Source organism: Panthera onca, chromosome B1 (genome assembly GCF_046562875.1).
Source record: "Panthera onca isolate mPanOnc1 chromosome B1, mPanOnc1 haplotype 2, whole genome shotgun sequence".
Classification (NCBI taxonomy): Eukaryota; Metazoa; Chordata; class Mammalia; order Carnivora; family Felidae; genus Panthera; species Panthera onca.
Window position 1 is genome coordinate 4,487,294 of NC_138342.1, and position 16,365 is coordinate 4,503,658.

The window sequence follows — 16,365 nt, forward strand, 5'->3', positions numbered from 1 at the left end:
TCACATGATGAGGCCAGCATTATCCTGACCCCAAACCCAACACATTATAGGAAAGGAAAACCACGGACTAATACGCCGCATGAACACAGATGCAAAAATGCTGAACAAAACGCAGGAAACCAAATCCTAGAATGTATGTCAGACCCAGGGAGTAGGGATGTGCAAAGAAGGCCGTTCATGACATCGACACACTTGTCTTCGCAACAGAACCTTTAAAATACTAGTTTCACACAAAACAACTTAGTGTAAGGCTTTTTTTCATGATTTAAATGCACTAAGGCCTTAAATAGTCATGCCATGACAGACTTTGTTCACTGTGAAGACAGAGAGAAATGCTGTTTTAGTTGTTGTTATGTACCCTTAAAAATTTTTTTTAATATTTTTCAGAGAGAGACAGAGCGTGACCCCGGGAGGGGCAGAGAGAGAGACAGACAGACACAGACACACACAGACACACACACACACACACACAGAATCTGAAGCAGGCCCCAGGCTCTGAGCTGTCAGCACAGAGCCCGAAGCCAGGTTCGAACTCACAAACCGTGAGCACGACCTGAGCAGAAGTCGGACATTTAACCCACTGAGCCACCCAGGCACCCCTATTATGCGCACTTTAAAAGAACATGGTTTCAAACCAACCATAGAGGTTTGTTGTCATTAAGAGATTTCACCCTTCCTTAGCCAAGTTCAAGGATTCAAGAAGTGGGTGAGAAAAAAAATAAGTATACACATGCAAAATGAAGCAAAGCACGCTGACCTCCCAAGATCTCACCAAACTGGTTAAAACCTTCCCTTGCATTCTCACCTCTAACAGAACTCTTCCTCGAACTTGTTCAATAGCTGATTCTATATGGCTTTTATTTATTTTTAACATTTATTGATTTTGCGAGAGAGCGAGCGAGCACGAGTGGGGGAGGGGGGAGAGAGGGAGAGAGAGAATCCCAAAAGCCTCCGCACTGTCAGCACAGAGTCCAACACCAACACTGGGCTTGATCCCAAGAATCGTGAGATCGTGACCCGGGCTGAAATCAAGCAAGCGTTGGATGCTTAACCGACAGAGCCACCCAGGCACCCCATATAATTTTTAAATAATGGGCCAGATCCCTAGACTCACTAGCGGTGATGATCTTTTTTTTACTCCTGATGGTTCCGACCGCAGAGAACCACAGAGAAAGAGCCCAGGCTCGTAAGTGTGGTGTCCCCAGACGCCCTGGCAGTTGTTGTGTGCAACACCTCTGAGTGAATCCTGGTAGTGAGGGATCGGAGACGGAAACGGTACACGATGGCTCTTCCTGCACCGTAATAGCAGGTCTGAATGTCCTTGGAGCCAAAGAGTGTCCGTGCTCCTTCTTGTGAGCCTCAAACTGCCAGGTACAGAAGATTGGGCCAGAACTAAGCTTCCTCTCCCTAAGCAGCAAGCCTTCAGTAGAGGGGTGAAGGCTGGACCAAAAGAGAGTCTATTTCCAGTTCTGAACGGAAAGGAGACTCCTAGGTACGCTGGCTCATGATTTTTGTTAAATTAAAACTCATTTTGGGTAGGATCTATCGCATGGTCAAAACGATGGGAGGGGCCTGACAAGCGGAGGCAAAACCCGTGAACGTCCACCTGGCAAGTTCAAGAACACAGCTGGCAAACACCCCAATTTCAAACTGTCTATTCGACTTTATACTCCTTCCAAATGTGAAATTTAGCCAGTATGAAGTTAAATTCCATTCAATATAACCAAAATCTCCAAAAGAGTTTTGAAGAAAAAGTATCACTGTTTATACTCAAAAGGTTTTTGTTTTGCTTCATTTTTCAACATTTGATTCTCCAGAGGTTCACAGAGAAGAAAAGACCCTTGGACCATCTCGAGTGTCTGTCTCCCAAGCAAGACTGACCCAAGTCATCCTAAAGACTGGGCTGCATTTGGTGGTAATTTATAAGGTCTCACAATAATATACTTATTTTAGAATATCTTTTTTCTTTTTTACATCAAATTTTAAATGGTTTCCACCAAGGACTCAAAACATACATATAGCTACAATTAAATGAAGTTTCTACCACTTATGGCTTTAAATTTTTTTTTTAATTTTTATTTTTTAGAAAGAGAGTACGAGTGGTGGGGGAGAGGGGCAGGAGGAGAGGGGAAGGGAGGGAGAGACAGAGAGAGAATGAATCCCCAAGCAGGCACAGCTGGGATCATGACCTGAACCAGAACAGAGAGTAGGACACTTGACCAGCAGCCCCCGGGCGCCCCTCTTGTTCCGTTCTTGAAGGCAGCACGGAAAGGTGGGGAGCGCACAGCCCAGCAGCCACCACTCGGAGCTTTCTGTAGTCACCCTCACCTCCGCTACTTACTAGCCGGTTTTGTGCCTGTCACTTCCTGGGGTCTGTTTCCTCACCTGTAAAACCGTAATACACACCTGCCCTCCCAGCAGCTCAGTCCCTCACGACGCTGCTCAGTGAGCAAACGAGACCGACATCTGTGTATTTGGTGGCCTTTGCATGTCCTACGGTGTCATACAAACGGCAGGTATTGTTACCAACCACCCCCTCGAGTTGTTACATTCACACCTACAGGCGCCTTCACTAATCGGATTCCATGAAGAATAGTATTTGTGGAAAATTTATTTCACTTTTAAGACAAAAAATACTCGATTTCCTTACTATCCTTAAAGCAATAAAGCATGAGGGGCGCCTGGGTGGCTCAGTCCGTTAAACGTCCGACTTAGGCTCAGGTCATGATCTCGCGGTCCGTGAGTCCAAGGCCTGCGTCGGGCTCTGTGCCGAGAGCTCAGAGCCTGGAGCCTGTTTCAGATTCTGTGTCTCCCTCTCTGTCTGCTCCTTCCCCACTCGCACTCTCTCTCACTCTCTCTCAAAAATAAATAAACATTTTTTAAAAATTTAAAAAACAATAAACTATGAAATCTCCGTCACTTACAAGAAACTAGCTTCTAGTCACTTCGAAGCCTTCCCTCTCGTTAACCAGTAGCTTAGTTCTCTGCTACAAATTCAAAGAACTCAGAGTGGCAGAGTGCAGAGGATGACCCCAGAAATACAACGGCTCCTTTGCGGTCCAGCTTTCTACGTGTTTTGAGGCACACACCGCAGAGCAGTCTCTGCAGAGAAGGCCCACCAGCCCCCAAAAGGACCGACCCACAGGAGCTCTGCTGCCCAATGTAAAATTTCTAGCCCTTTTAGAGTCTGAGGTGTTAAAAATGGCCCTGGTGGTGAATGAAAATCTTCCCCCAAAGACTGGGGCAACTCTGTGCAGGCTTGGGGATCGATCAAAGCCTCCGGGCCTAACATTACTGGGGGCCCAGAAGGCAACGTGCTGGACTTGGGGGCGGGGAACCTCTTTCAAGTCCCGTTCACTCTGGTGACACCTCCAGGAGTCGCTATGCCACCATGGGTCTTCAGGGCCCTGGGGCCTGTGATGTTTATGATTAGATCTGGGACCAGAGTAACAAACTGAATTTTAAAAATAAAAGCATTTAATTCTTTAACTATCTAAGTCTATAGGTTTTCAGTCATACAATTAGTCCCAAATGATCTGTCCACTAAGAAAAAAGGAAAATGGACCTACTACTTAAGTGATTACATAAATACTCCTTCAATAATTAAGACATGGGAAGGCCACAAATTTCAAATGAGTAATTCAATAACGAGGGTTTTTTTGTGGTGGGACGAAGGGTCATTTTGAAGATTTTTTGCCAAAATCTCTCCCCTTACGTAACAATGCTCCATGAAATACAATGCTGTCTTTCTGTACTCTTTTTATGATACCACACACATTCCTAGAAGTAATTCAAATTACAGCCCCATTAGTGTGCCCCGCGAGTCCTCCGGGGCACAGGAGCAGTGTTTCCTACAAGCTCTAAGAAACAGACAGTCTATGGTTTAGTTTCTGTAGAGCTCAAACAGAGCAGACAAGTGACCAGTTGAATTTAATTATTAAACTGTTTCTGGGGCAACTGGGTGGCTCAGTTGGTTAAGCATCCAACTTCCGCTCAGGTCACGCTCTCAGTTGGTTAGTTCGAGCCCCACATGGGGTTCTGTGCGGACAGCTCGGAGCCTGGAGCCTGCTTCAGATTCTGTGTCTCCCTCCCTCTGCCCCTCCCCTGCTTACGCTCTGGCTCTGTCTCTCTCTCTCTCTCTCAAAAATAAATAATAAACATTAAAAAACATCTTTTTAATAAAGTAAATAAAAAATAAAGTGTTTCCCTTCTTTTTTTGTAATAAAGTGCATATAGTTTTAGATTTGCCGAAAACACATAAAAATTATTTCAAAAGCACCATCTCTGGGGCGTCTGGGTGGCTCAGTGGGTTTAGCGTCCGACTTCAGCTTAGGTCATGACCTCAAGGTTTGTAGGTTCCAGCCCGACATCGGGCTCTGTGGTGGTGACAGCTCAGAGTCTGGAGCCTGCTTCAGATTCTGTGTCTCCCTCTCTCTCTCTCTCTCTCTCTCTGCCCCTCTCCCACTCACACTCATGCTTGCTCGCTCTCAAAACTAAATAAATATTTTTTTAAAAAAATGTTTAAAGCATCATCTCTGATATGGTACATACCTACCACGTGTGGAATGTTCTCGATTCGCTTGCATTCCAGCACAACTGATCATAAAGAGCACCAGCCAACAGTTCTGACTCATGCTTCCGGGGCAGTGGGAAGTGCAGATCTTTTGGAGGGAAATCTGTTCAACCAAAAGACTCACTCTTTTTACTCTCCAAAACTTCTGCTTTTCTGCTCAAGTGGATCACACTTTCGAAAGCTACTTTCGTTACAAAAGTTTGTTAAAGTTCTTATGAAACATGAAAAGAGAGGGACACCCACACACAATTTCTCCATCAAAATATAACTCACTGTTAGTATTTTCATGTGGTTATCATCAGTGTTTTCTCCCTCTGTAAAGAACTTAAAATGTTTTATGATTTTAACATGTTAAATAATAATATAGGCTTCTTCTGTATTCTGCATTTTTCACCCAACATTACATCTTCTCGGTGCTGTTCTAGGGTCCAATATGGCAGCCACCAGTCAAATGTGGCTATTTATATTTTAATTTAAATTCAGCCACGCCAGGGGCACCTGGGTGGCTCAGTGGGTTAAGGGTCCACCTCTTGATTTCGGCTCAGGTCATGATCTCATGGTCAGGGGACAGCACGCTGTGTCAGGCTCCACGCTGAGTGTGGAGCCTGCTTAAGATTTGCTCTCTCCCTCTCCCCCTCCCCTACCTGTACATGCACGTGCATGCTCTCTCAAGAAAAAAAAAAAAAATCAGCCACACTAGCCACATTTCAAGAGCTCAAAAGCCACAGGTAGCTAGTAGCTAGTGGCTACTGTGCATACATAGGACATTTCTATCACTGCGGAAGTTCTACTGAACAACACTGGCTTGATTCTCTCCAGCAAATGAATTATGTTGGACTAAACACAAAGTCATTGGCTCTTTTCAACAGAATCCACGTACTCTCCCTATGTACCTGCGGACTGGACAAGACGGTCCTCCTCATACCCAGAAGACAGAATGCTAAGCACAGCCATTCCGAGACAGCACAATGTGCCAGAGGGACCGTTGAAGGAAAACGGAAAACTTCTGCCTTTGTGTTTGATAGGTCTCAAGTTTTACCAGGTCAAATGTCATTGCAAGTAGAAGGTCATCATGGAAAGTTGGAGGACAACGTCAAACTGTATAAAGAACAGCAAGAACCATGAAGCTCTCAAAGCAGAAAGAAAGCTGAGAACAACCAAGAAGGAGGCCAAGGTTCGAAATTCGGGAAGAAAGGTTATTGAGTCAAAATAGGATGGATTACGCTGCAGAAACAAACAACCCCCAAATCACAGTAGCCTAACACAAGCTTTAGGTCCTGCTCCTGCCCCATGGCCATCCAGACTGGCCGGGACGCTCGGCATGATCACGGCACAACTACTCTGGGGGACCTGAGATGACGGTACGGCCAACCCTGAACCCTGCTAGTCCCGGAGCCAGGGAAAAAGAACACCTGTGCCAAAGGATGTCCCGACACTTTGGAAACTCCCTCCTGCAAGTGAGCCCTCCACCGCATCAGTCAGAGCAAGTCTCATGACCTCGCCCACGCAAGGTGGGTGGGGGGCGGGAGCACGCCCAGGGAGGAGGGGGAACAGCAGTCGTGGGTGTCAACAGCCCTAAAGGCTGCTTCCAGGGGCAAAATGTGGGCCTCTTGATAGGCAACAGCTCTGAAGTCTGTTGAAACCAGCCTTCTGGTAAGGTGAGGTGGCCTCCTGGAGGCAGATGAACTAAAACACTGCAAAAGAAAAACCAACCCCCACAAAAGGGACTAACATGCTCAGGGAGGTTTCAGAAGACAAGTCCGCTGCTGAAACACCAACGCCTACATGGCAATGGAGCCAATTCCTGCCCCCTCCCCTCTCAGAAGCTGTCCCTGATTACTTAAGGCCACACTGCCCTCTTCCCGGTGCCACTCGGGGCACTCACTGTCCTCCCCGCTCTCTGGCTTTCAAAGATGAGCAGCCGTGCTCTTCTCCAACTGCTTCCAGCATGTGATTCCTTCACGAGCTGAAGGTTCTTCAAGACCAAACCTGCGACACGGTCCACATGCTAATTGGCAGAATGCTTAGGCCTCGGCAGGTGGGCAAAACTGCACCAAACCGAACAACTGCCCAATCCAAACGGGTGAAGGAACTCTGAAAGGCAGCCTTGGGAAATCAAACAACATTCGTACCACTAGCCTGTGGGGGGACACACGGAGCTCCGGTCAAGTTCTCGGCCCCCAGGCGGAAGCGCCTCTAACCCAGGAGCCCCACGGAGCACTCTCCCACGACCCACACTCGTCCTGGAGGCTTCTTGTGTGTGTGGCGCTGTGCGTGCTGTCCGTGATACAAAATCAACGCCCTCCCGGTTTCCTCCCTCCGTACTTACCACCCTAAGTCGGTTGGCTCTGCTCTTCATCCTTGGGTTATCAGCCTGTACTGCTTCCCAGGGAAACACCCTGCCTCCCGCTCTCCCTCCGATCCAGTTCGGTACTTTACAATTTATGCCTTCACGCTAACTACGTAGTTTTAACTAGTCTTCCTCACTACGCACTTCACAGCAAATCTGACAAAGCGCTCAGTATTCAAGGGTCTAAATTACCCAAAACTGTCTTTTCCTAATTCTTAATTCCTAATTCCTCAAACTGGGCGTCAAATACAATTTTCACACACACACACAAGCCTTTACGGGGAAGGGGAAAGGACGTAAAAAACATAAATAGAAGAAAACAGAACAAAGAAAGCAGATGTTTAAACTACCAAGACTCGGACTTTCAGATTCCGTTCTACTACTTTTCACCACGATCCTGAACACACGCCTGGCAGATCCGAGCGCACACGCACGTGTAACGAGGCAGCCATATGCATACACATAATCCTTGCCTGTTACTTTCTGGTCTCGGTGCATCGATTTGGAACACAAGATATTGCTCATTTTCTTTAGCAGGTAGATGCCTCCAGAGCGAATCTACGGCCAGAGAAGGAAACGCATCGAAAATCTACAGTCTCAACTGGAACTCTGACAAGTGAAGAAACGACAGGCTGGAAGTTGATCACACAAAACCGTTTAGCTTCTGTACCCAAAAACTATCGTCGATACCATGAGACCTGAGCCTCTTCCCCATCTACAAATGTGTCAAGTCCCAAGAAATAAACTAGCTTTCTTTTTAAGATAACATAATCCCTAAAACTAGCATGGGACATGAGTGCTTTCTACGCAAAGAAGAACTGCATAAAGATTAAATTCCATTTTTACCAGCCAGGTTATCAGAAATGAACTCATTAATGTATATTCTCTCCACTGACAATTAAAATGAATTCTTTTCATGAATACAGGATTGTTCTTATAGACAAGACTTATTTGACAGAAACAGGAACTAGCAAATATCTTACTAAATTGCAGACAAGGAACAGACCTGGTTGATCTCTGATGTAGGAAACAAAGGCAAAAGGAAAAAAAATAAATTTCCTTACAGCTTTACAGCCCATTGACAAAGAGTGGCCTTCCTTGAGGAGCTCAAATACCTCAATGGTGACAACACTTTGCCAAGGGCAAAAGGCAATCTTAGCTTAACATTCTCCCAACCTCCAGGATCCTGTAAGTCTACTTTAATATATAAAAGTTCCTCTGGAAACTTCCTTTATCTCCACCGCCCCCCCCCCTCAAAAAAAATGTTAGCAATCATCCTCCAAGCCTATGGCCCACTGATACACATCTGAAGGGTCTCATGACTAAGGTTTTTCTGGAAAGTAATAAATATTTCTTAACAGCAGCTAGCCCCCTCAAGGTCCTGGAGACCTTGCTTCCAAATTCCTTAGAGACTTACGTTGTTCCCCCTACCTCTAACCCCTACCCCACCCCCACCCCCGCCCAACTTAAAAGTATATCATCAGTCATCCATCACAACCCCAGTGCAGCTCTTTCTGCCCATGGGTCCTGTCCCCGTACTTTAATAAAACCACCCATTTGCAAGGAAGACATCTCAAGAATTCTTTCTTGACCGTCGGCTCTGAACCCCAACATTTCCACATCAATCTCCCTGTTGAAAAGATAAGAAAAGGATAGGGTGGCTCAGTCGGTTAAGCGTTCAACTTCGGCTCTGGTCATGATCTCATGTGGGTTCGAGCCCCGCGTCGGGCTCTGTGCTGACAGCTCAGAGCCTGGAGTCTGCTTCGCCTTCTGTGTCTCCCTCTCTCTCTGCTCTTCCCACACTTGTTCTCTCTCTTTCAAAAATAAACATTATGGGGCGCCTGGGTGGCTCAGTCGGTTAAGCTCCGACTTCGGCTCAGGTCATGATCTCGCGGTCCATGGGTTCGAGCCCCGCGTCGGGCTCTGTGCTGACAAGCTCAGAGCCTGGAGCCTGTTTCAGATTCTGTGTCTCCCTCCTTCTGTGACCCTCCCCTGTTCATGCTCTCTCTCTCTCTCTCTGTCTCAAAAATAAATAAACGTTAAAAAAAATAAAATTAAAATTAAAATAATAAAATTTTTTTAAAAATAAAAAAGGAGACAAACTAGATAATGAGAATAAACAGGTGGAAGCACTCGTTCTACAGAGAATCAGAAGTACCAGACAGACTTCCACTAAAGCAAAAACAAATGGGAACGAGAGCACGTGTGTAATGAGACTAAATTAAAGAGAAGAGTTTTCAGTGCAACCTGGATAAATTCTCCCCTGCTGGTGTGCCATTGTCAAATGCTGACAGAACTCAAAGTCCAGATCAGCCTCTGAGTTCTGAGTTTTAACTGGCCTAACCAGAGGGAGATAAACTGCTTATGCAAAGTAACATTGTTTTCTTTCTAACTTTTACTCCGGGGCAGTTATCTGATGATTCATACTCAAATGCTAACATTTCTGGCTTGAAAAGCTGGCCTGATCTTCCCCGATTGAAATCTCTTTGCAGGTTATCACATTACAATAACCAGTGAGGGGTTTATAATTCATCTGGATCTATTAGACATCAGAATTCGTTAGCAGCGCTACAAAATGGCAGTTTTTATGCCTTCAAAAAAGTCCATGTTGAAGACTTACAGAAATGCCATTTTTCCCTAGAAGGGGACAACTTCACATCGGGCAGCTGACAGAATGAAAAGCCAAGCAGAAAGCCACGTGGGTCAGGGGAGGCGGTAAACGTGTGAGCAGACACCTGAAAGGCAGTCCTCCTGCGAAGGACAGAGCAGCTACCGGACAAAATCCAAAGATCAAAATAAAGCTCATTATTAGGAAATCCTAAAAGCTTTCAGAAAAATTGTTGGAAAGTAATGAAACTAATTTTTAGAAATGCAAAACCTCCCATAAGGAGAAACTAAACTGACCTCCCTCTAGGAAATCAAAAATTTCAAAAACACTAAGCAGGTTTATTTAGAAACAAACAAACAAACAAATGTGAACAAGCAGAGTTTTAGAATTTTTAAAATGCAAAAGGCTCTAACATGATGAAAACCACTCAGTCAAGGATAAAACATTTTACCAAATAAAATATTACACATCATGGCGTATTAAAGTGTATGTCAAAGTGATACCTTCGCTTGTCAAATGTCTGTGCATAAAAATGCTACAGCTTTCAACTACTGGCCTCAAAATTACAAAGTGATCTGTCTTCTGAGTTTCGATAGGTGGGGGGAAAATGGCCTGAAATTCTGCAGCTGACTGGTAAGACAGTGGGTCAATTTTTTTTAATTACTATAGAAAGCTGTAAGTAATACATATTACAGTTCTCCAAAATGAAATTAGGTAATGAGCGATACTGTGGTAAGAGTTTGGTATTTGTCAGTAAGAGATACCCAATTCAGTATAAAAATTTTGTGTGGATTATCTGATTCATATCCTACTAGTTAGAAATTCTGAAGGATCAGAATAAAATTCTCCATTTGATTTTGCAAAAAGATGCACATCTGAGAACTCAGAATAGGTTCGAAGCACATGTATTTTTCACCCATTGAATTACATGCTTCAAAGATTACATCAAGTCTGTAGCTGTGACTCGTAGGATAACTTACAGCCCCTTGGAAGCTATTGAAATGAACAGTATCATCATTTAAAGTATAACCCGCTACTGTTTCCCCAAAGTGTGTATTCTGGGTGACATAAAATTTTATTATTTTTGCTGTGGAAATTCTTCCTTTTGCAGAAACTAGGGAAGCTCCAGGGCTGAAACAAAAGTAGGCTTGTTTATTTTAGGACATCTTAGAACTTTTAATATGGTAATGTGCATCTGGAACCTCCAGAAAGGAGACACAGTAGATAGCATTTTCCATACTTATTTAATTATAGACCTCTTTTGTGTTCCTCAGAACACACTTTGGGAAATATGACCTTCTAAGCAGAAAGAATTAACATATTCCCTAACGGCCAAGTCATAAGTTAGACACAGATCATCTTAGGGGCCTTGTATCCTAAATTTCCTAGAGTCAACAAGTTAAACTGAAGATACCATTTAGGAATAAGATCATTAAGTATTTCTTTCTCCTTTACTTTCCTTTAAATAATCTGCAAAAATTATAGTTCTACGTAGTAAATCAATCAGTACTCCTTTTTACATGGTATCCGAAGCTTACAGATTTCCCCCCTTTCCCCTGGGCACGCCTCGATCCTCATCTGGGATTACGTATACGGAGGGAGGGTGGATGCCTGCATCAACGCATACCGATTATCCGCCAACGCCTATTACAGGCACAGCAGCAAAGCCGGCACCCGAGTGTCAAGGAGGTGTTGACAGCCACTGAAATGATCCTGGGTTTATTTCCATTGACAAAACCACCAAGCTGCTCTTTAGTGGATCAGATAGGCATCTGACAACAGGACGCTAATGGCAGAGCCACCACCAGGAATGAACTCAACTGGCCAGCGGCTCTCCTACACGGGAAGGCAGAGCGTGGTGCTCAGAGGGCATCCTCCAGGGCCCCCCCGGTGGAGGGTCAAGACAATGGAGAGGCACCCGTACTTAAACATCTGCTGGGGTCAAGCACAGCTGCTAACCAATTTAGAAACGCTACCAATCTGGGGGCACCTGCGTGGCTCAGTCGGTCAAGGGCGTGACTCTTGATTTCGGCTCAGGTCCCGATCTCATGGTTCTTGAGATGGAGCCCCGCATCGGGCTCTGCGTTGAGAGCGTGGAGCCTGCTTGGGATTCTTTCTCTCCCTCTCTCTGCCCCTGCTCCTCCCCTTCCCCTGCTCACGTTCTCACTCTTTCTCTCTCTCAAAATAAATAAATTAACTTAAAAAAAGTAAAGAAAAGCTACTGACTTTAAGTGTACTTTGAGGCATCCCTGAATCTGGGAAACATGCTGAGAAGCCCCACTACGCTTAGAGGCCAAGTACAGTGGCATTAATAGGACTGTTGATCTATAGAATTCTCCCTACATCAATGACATCTGTCAAGACCCAAAATATAAATAATTTAAAGACCGGGCAATATTAACAATGCAATGTTCTCGAAAATATACTTAATATACCCAGCGACCTGCACAGGTCCCAACCTGCCTGTGGTCTCAGGTTGCTATCTGCCTCAAGCAGCAAAGTAGAGAGGACAGCACCTATGACCACAAAGTCCAGACTTGAGGGTTACCTCCAGGACTCATCACTGTTCACCCAGCCCGGGCTTCAGGGCAGTCACAGAAGTGGATTCCTTAACAATAAACTAATAATAATACAGTTTCAAAAAATAAAATAAAATACCCAGCAAAGTAGGACACAAAGGTGACAGAGTTTGGATTGGAATTTACACCAATTAAAACCCTTCTCAAAAAACAGACTGAAATGATGATCTGTAGAGCTCTATATGGGTGAAAACTCTTTAAAATTTCACTGACATACTCAAGTCATTAATATTATTACAAAGGGAAATGTAAATACAAAAAGTAGCAGAAATACACCCTCACATATACCCCAGGAACATACGCTCACAGCTGAGAAAAGCATATACACAAAACCAGCCAAGTATCCAAACACTGAACACAAAAGTCAACTTTCAAATGACTCCCGTTAAACATGAAGTTGGTTAGGGGGGAGCTGGCTCATTCAGTTGAGCGTCCGACTTCGGCTCAGGTCATGATCTCGCGGTTTCTGAGTCAAGCCCCACAGCACAGAGCCCGCTTTGGATCCTCTGTCCCCCTCTCTCTCTGCCCCTCCCCTGCTTGCAATCTCTCAAAAGAATAAATAAACATTTAAAAATAAATATGAAGTTGGTGGTAATGCTTTTCTTACAGATTCTGGCCAAGTTCTCGCTCGTGAAGTATTTCATTTGGGGGTTAGCAGTAAGTATTCCAGTCAAGTGAATACGAAATTAGACAACTCTGGAAAAAAGGGATTGTAATCTCTAGAAATGTGTAATAAATTAGAGCAATCTTCTCCAGACGCCTCTTCCAGGTGTTATCTAACCAAGGAACCGGAGCTGCTGGAGTGATTTTGGCCCGGAGGTGTGTCGGAGATCCTGGAACATTCAAGTTTCAGCCCCTCACGGACAAGGTCAAAGGTCTGTGTAATTTATGCAGAAGTCACTACCGACAAATCAATCCTCCTGCCCTGACCTCTCCGCCTCAGATTCCAACCCTCCACAGGACGTGTGTTTGAACGTGAGCTGGCTGGCCTCGTCCTGCAGGAGAACTGCACACGTATGCACTCACGTTCAACTGCATCTTTTCTTCGATGTTGCCATTCCTTCCTGAAATAATCTCACACCAATTAATTTCAATCTTCCGTGCTCTCTCTCCATCACCAACCTTCTACACCTCCTCGCTCCGTACTTGAGTCACCACTGTGTAACCTATCATGCTACAGCAAAACCCCCTTTGTGCCCTTATGTCTTTGGGGGAGACACAGACGAAGCATTCGGGCTGGATTCAGCTTCCACAACAGAGTCGACACCACCCGGGCCTCCCACAAGGCTAACTAGCGCCCCAACGTGAAGGTGCTGGGAAAGAGGCAGGGGGCCTAAAACTCAAAGGAAGGGCTGACTAAAACAGAAGGACCCACCCCCCACCCAAGGGTGTGAGATCTTTACTACGAGAACAATGGAGAACAGGACTTAAGAGGGGAGAGAGTCACTGTGGTGGCGGACTTTATAGGTCAGATCTTACTCAGACCCGCTGAATCAGAATTTGCATTTTACCCAGTTCCCCAGGGGACAAATGCACGTTTTTTCTTAAGTAACCTCTAGGCCCAATGTAGGGCTTGGACTCGTGACGTGACCCGGAGATCAAGAGCTGCCTGCTCTAGAGACTGAGCCAGTCAGCCGCCCGCAATTGTCCTTCAGTTTGAGAACACCTGCCCTTAGACACCTTTCCCTACCTCAAGGTCAGAAAGACGCCCGTCTGTATTTTCTTCTAAAAGCACTCCAGTTTTTCTTCTCATGTTGTGGCAACCTGAATCATGCTCCCAACTAGCCCTTCCCTTCCACGTCCCGTTACACAGCAAGGCCCTGCCGTCGCCGTGGGAAGGACTGGCAGTGCCTCCCCGGACGTGGGCCGAGTACGCGCCCTGCGCTGCTCCCCGTGACCCCGGTGTGACACACACCACGTCCAGGCGGCTTCAAACGTGATGGTGTGATTAGGCTCGGCCTCTTCCGGTGTCACAGGAAGAACGTGTCCCAAACGCGACAGCCTCAGCCCGGGTCTCAGGATGAGAAGACCGTGGCGGCCGACTCGCAGCCGCCAACGTGTGACGTGAGCCAGGGAGGACCGTCTGGTGCTTCGGCCACTGAGAACTCGGGGGTTCTGTCACCACAGGACAGCCTCGTAAAACCTACCGAAACGTTCACGTCCTTGCTCCATCTCCCAGTTACCCACTCCTAGGACCAGGGAGGCAGGCACCCGGCTGCACGTTTTTCTGTACGGAGAGGGCCAGCGTCTCTGCAGGATCAGCCCTCCACCCCGTGGGTGCCGGCACGTCCTTCCCGCAGCAGAGTCCCCCAGAACCGCACGTCTGCCTGGGGCCCTCTGCTGCACACACTCCTCCCCAGGCGACACCACCCGCTCTTAACTGCCAGACTCTCGCGTGAGGTACCGGGAGTCTTCCTCACGAGGGTCCTCCCTATGCATGGCCCTTGGCTCGGTCTTACAATTTTAGGATCGGCCACCACCTTCGGTGAGAAACCCTGCCGGGGTTTTCACTGGAAACGCACTGAACATACAGATCAACTTGAAAACAGACCCGCGGCGTTTACACTACTGAGGTTCCTTCCTAGTTACGAACGAGGACCATCTCTCCATTTCTTGGGGTGTCCTCCCAGATCTCTCAAGTGAGTTTTCATGTTCCACACACAGATTTATTCCTAGAGCCTAGGCCACAGGCTCTGCTAGGTTCTCTGTACGAAGGAGAAGTTCTGTGTTTCTAGCGGTGCAGTCCTTAGGCAGGTCGATGCCGCTCTCTGGTTGTGGGGCCGCCCTCACCTCGGCGGGGCAGGGAAGGGGAGTGTCCTCTGTCCGGAACCTGATGATACAGGAAGTGTTTCCACACTTCCTCATTAAAACCAATGTTCTCTGTAGGTTTTCTGCAGACACCCTTTGCTGGTTAAGAACGTTTCCTCCCACCGGCAGTCTGCGAGGATGGCTCTCGCTCCGTCACCTAGGTCTGGAATCAGTGAAGAAAGGGACTTCCTTCCTTACGACATACACGCGGTTTTCTCCCGGCACAGCAGAAGCAGCTCGCTTACGGGCTCTTTACCACCCAAGCGTTCGACATGCTCGTTCTTTGCATCCCAACGACCCATGAGGTGGACACCGTCATTATTCCCTTCGAACAGACGACGAAACGGGAACCTAGAACAGAAACTTAGTTTCTCCAAACATCAAGAAAGAGGAAGAGTCGGGATCCGGAAGCAAGCGAAGCTAACTCCAGAGCCAGGCTCCTGGTCACGACATACCCTCTGGCGACAACTCACAACCACCCAAAGGGCGCTTCTGGCCCCAACGGGGAGGCCCGCAGCAGCAACGGTCTGCGTCCAACTCTGGCTTTCCAGCAGTTACACTCTGCTCTGACCAGTGCAGTTGGACCACAGATGCCTTCAGAAGTCCTGCAAATCATCAAAGCAGGACAAATCCAAAGAGGGGAAAAAGGAAGATAGGATTAAGTGAATCAAGAATTTTAAATTCACATGAAACAGGTTCCAAAATTTTGAGAATGAGCTACCGTTCTAAGTACCTTTACGCCACTGGTAATTTTTCGAAAATATGTATAGCTAAAGAAAACCCAGAAGTCTCAACCACACCAAGAAAATCGCAGGTTAGCATAGACACCACGTGAAATCACATTAAGTTTAAGGAAATCGGTATGTTTCATCGGGGGTGGGGGAAGCTTACTGCACACACTAACTGCTTATGCACCTGCCACACACACGTCACACGTGCAGTGGGCGGGAGCAGGGATGGTGGCTGAGGGGAGTCACAGAGAATGGGGAACGGGCTTACCCTACATTTCTTCAGAAAGACAACCGATAAGTAACATCAAATCAATCAAGTTTTCTAGGAAAACGACCGTCCAGCTGTGGCAGACACGGACGCCCCACCCAGACACCCCCAGCGAAGGATGAGCTGCAGGCCACGGGGAGTGCCGTGTGCGGGCGCCTCTTGACGGACCCCCTCAGCCACAGGGCGCTGCCCCTTGCCCGAGACTGGTCTACATCCGACAACTGAGGAGACTGTGCAGGTCTGGTCATTTGGTTCGTTCTGGGGCAACTCTCAAGGGCTATTCTAGCTGCCAGCCTCCCCACGGGGTTGGCCAAGGCTGGGCCGGGCCTACAAGGCAGCCCAGTGTCTCCTTCCTTTCTACAGGCACGGACCCCGCGGGTTCTTCTCAATCAACATCGCACCCTGAACCGCCAACAGCTGCTTTGCAGAGAACCCACTTCCCAAAGAA

At 46.8% G+C, this 16,365-nt stretch overlaps 1 protein-coding gene across 10 annotated transcripts in view; it reads right to left on the reverse strand.

The window, feature by feature from the left end:
- The window catches only part of KIAA0232 (KIAA0232 ortholog), an 86,384-nt gene that overhangs the window by 58,090 nt on the left and 11,929 nt on the right, over positions 1-16,365 (reverse strand). Inside the window, exon 1 of one of the 10 annotated variants that reach the window (XM_078446288.2) lies at positions 4,552-5,209. The exons of the other annotated variants lie outside the window; for them this stretch is intronic. The gene's annotated coding sequence lies outside the window, so the exon portion shown is untranslated. Of the gene's footprint in view, positions 1-4,551; positions 5,210-16,365 lie in introns of those variants that run through there. 10 annotated transcript variants of the gene reach the window in all.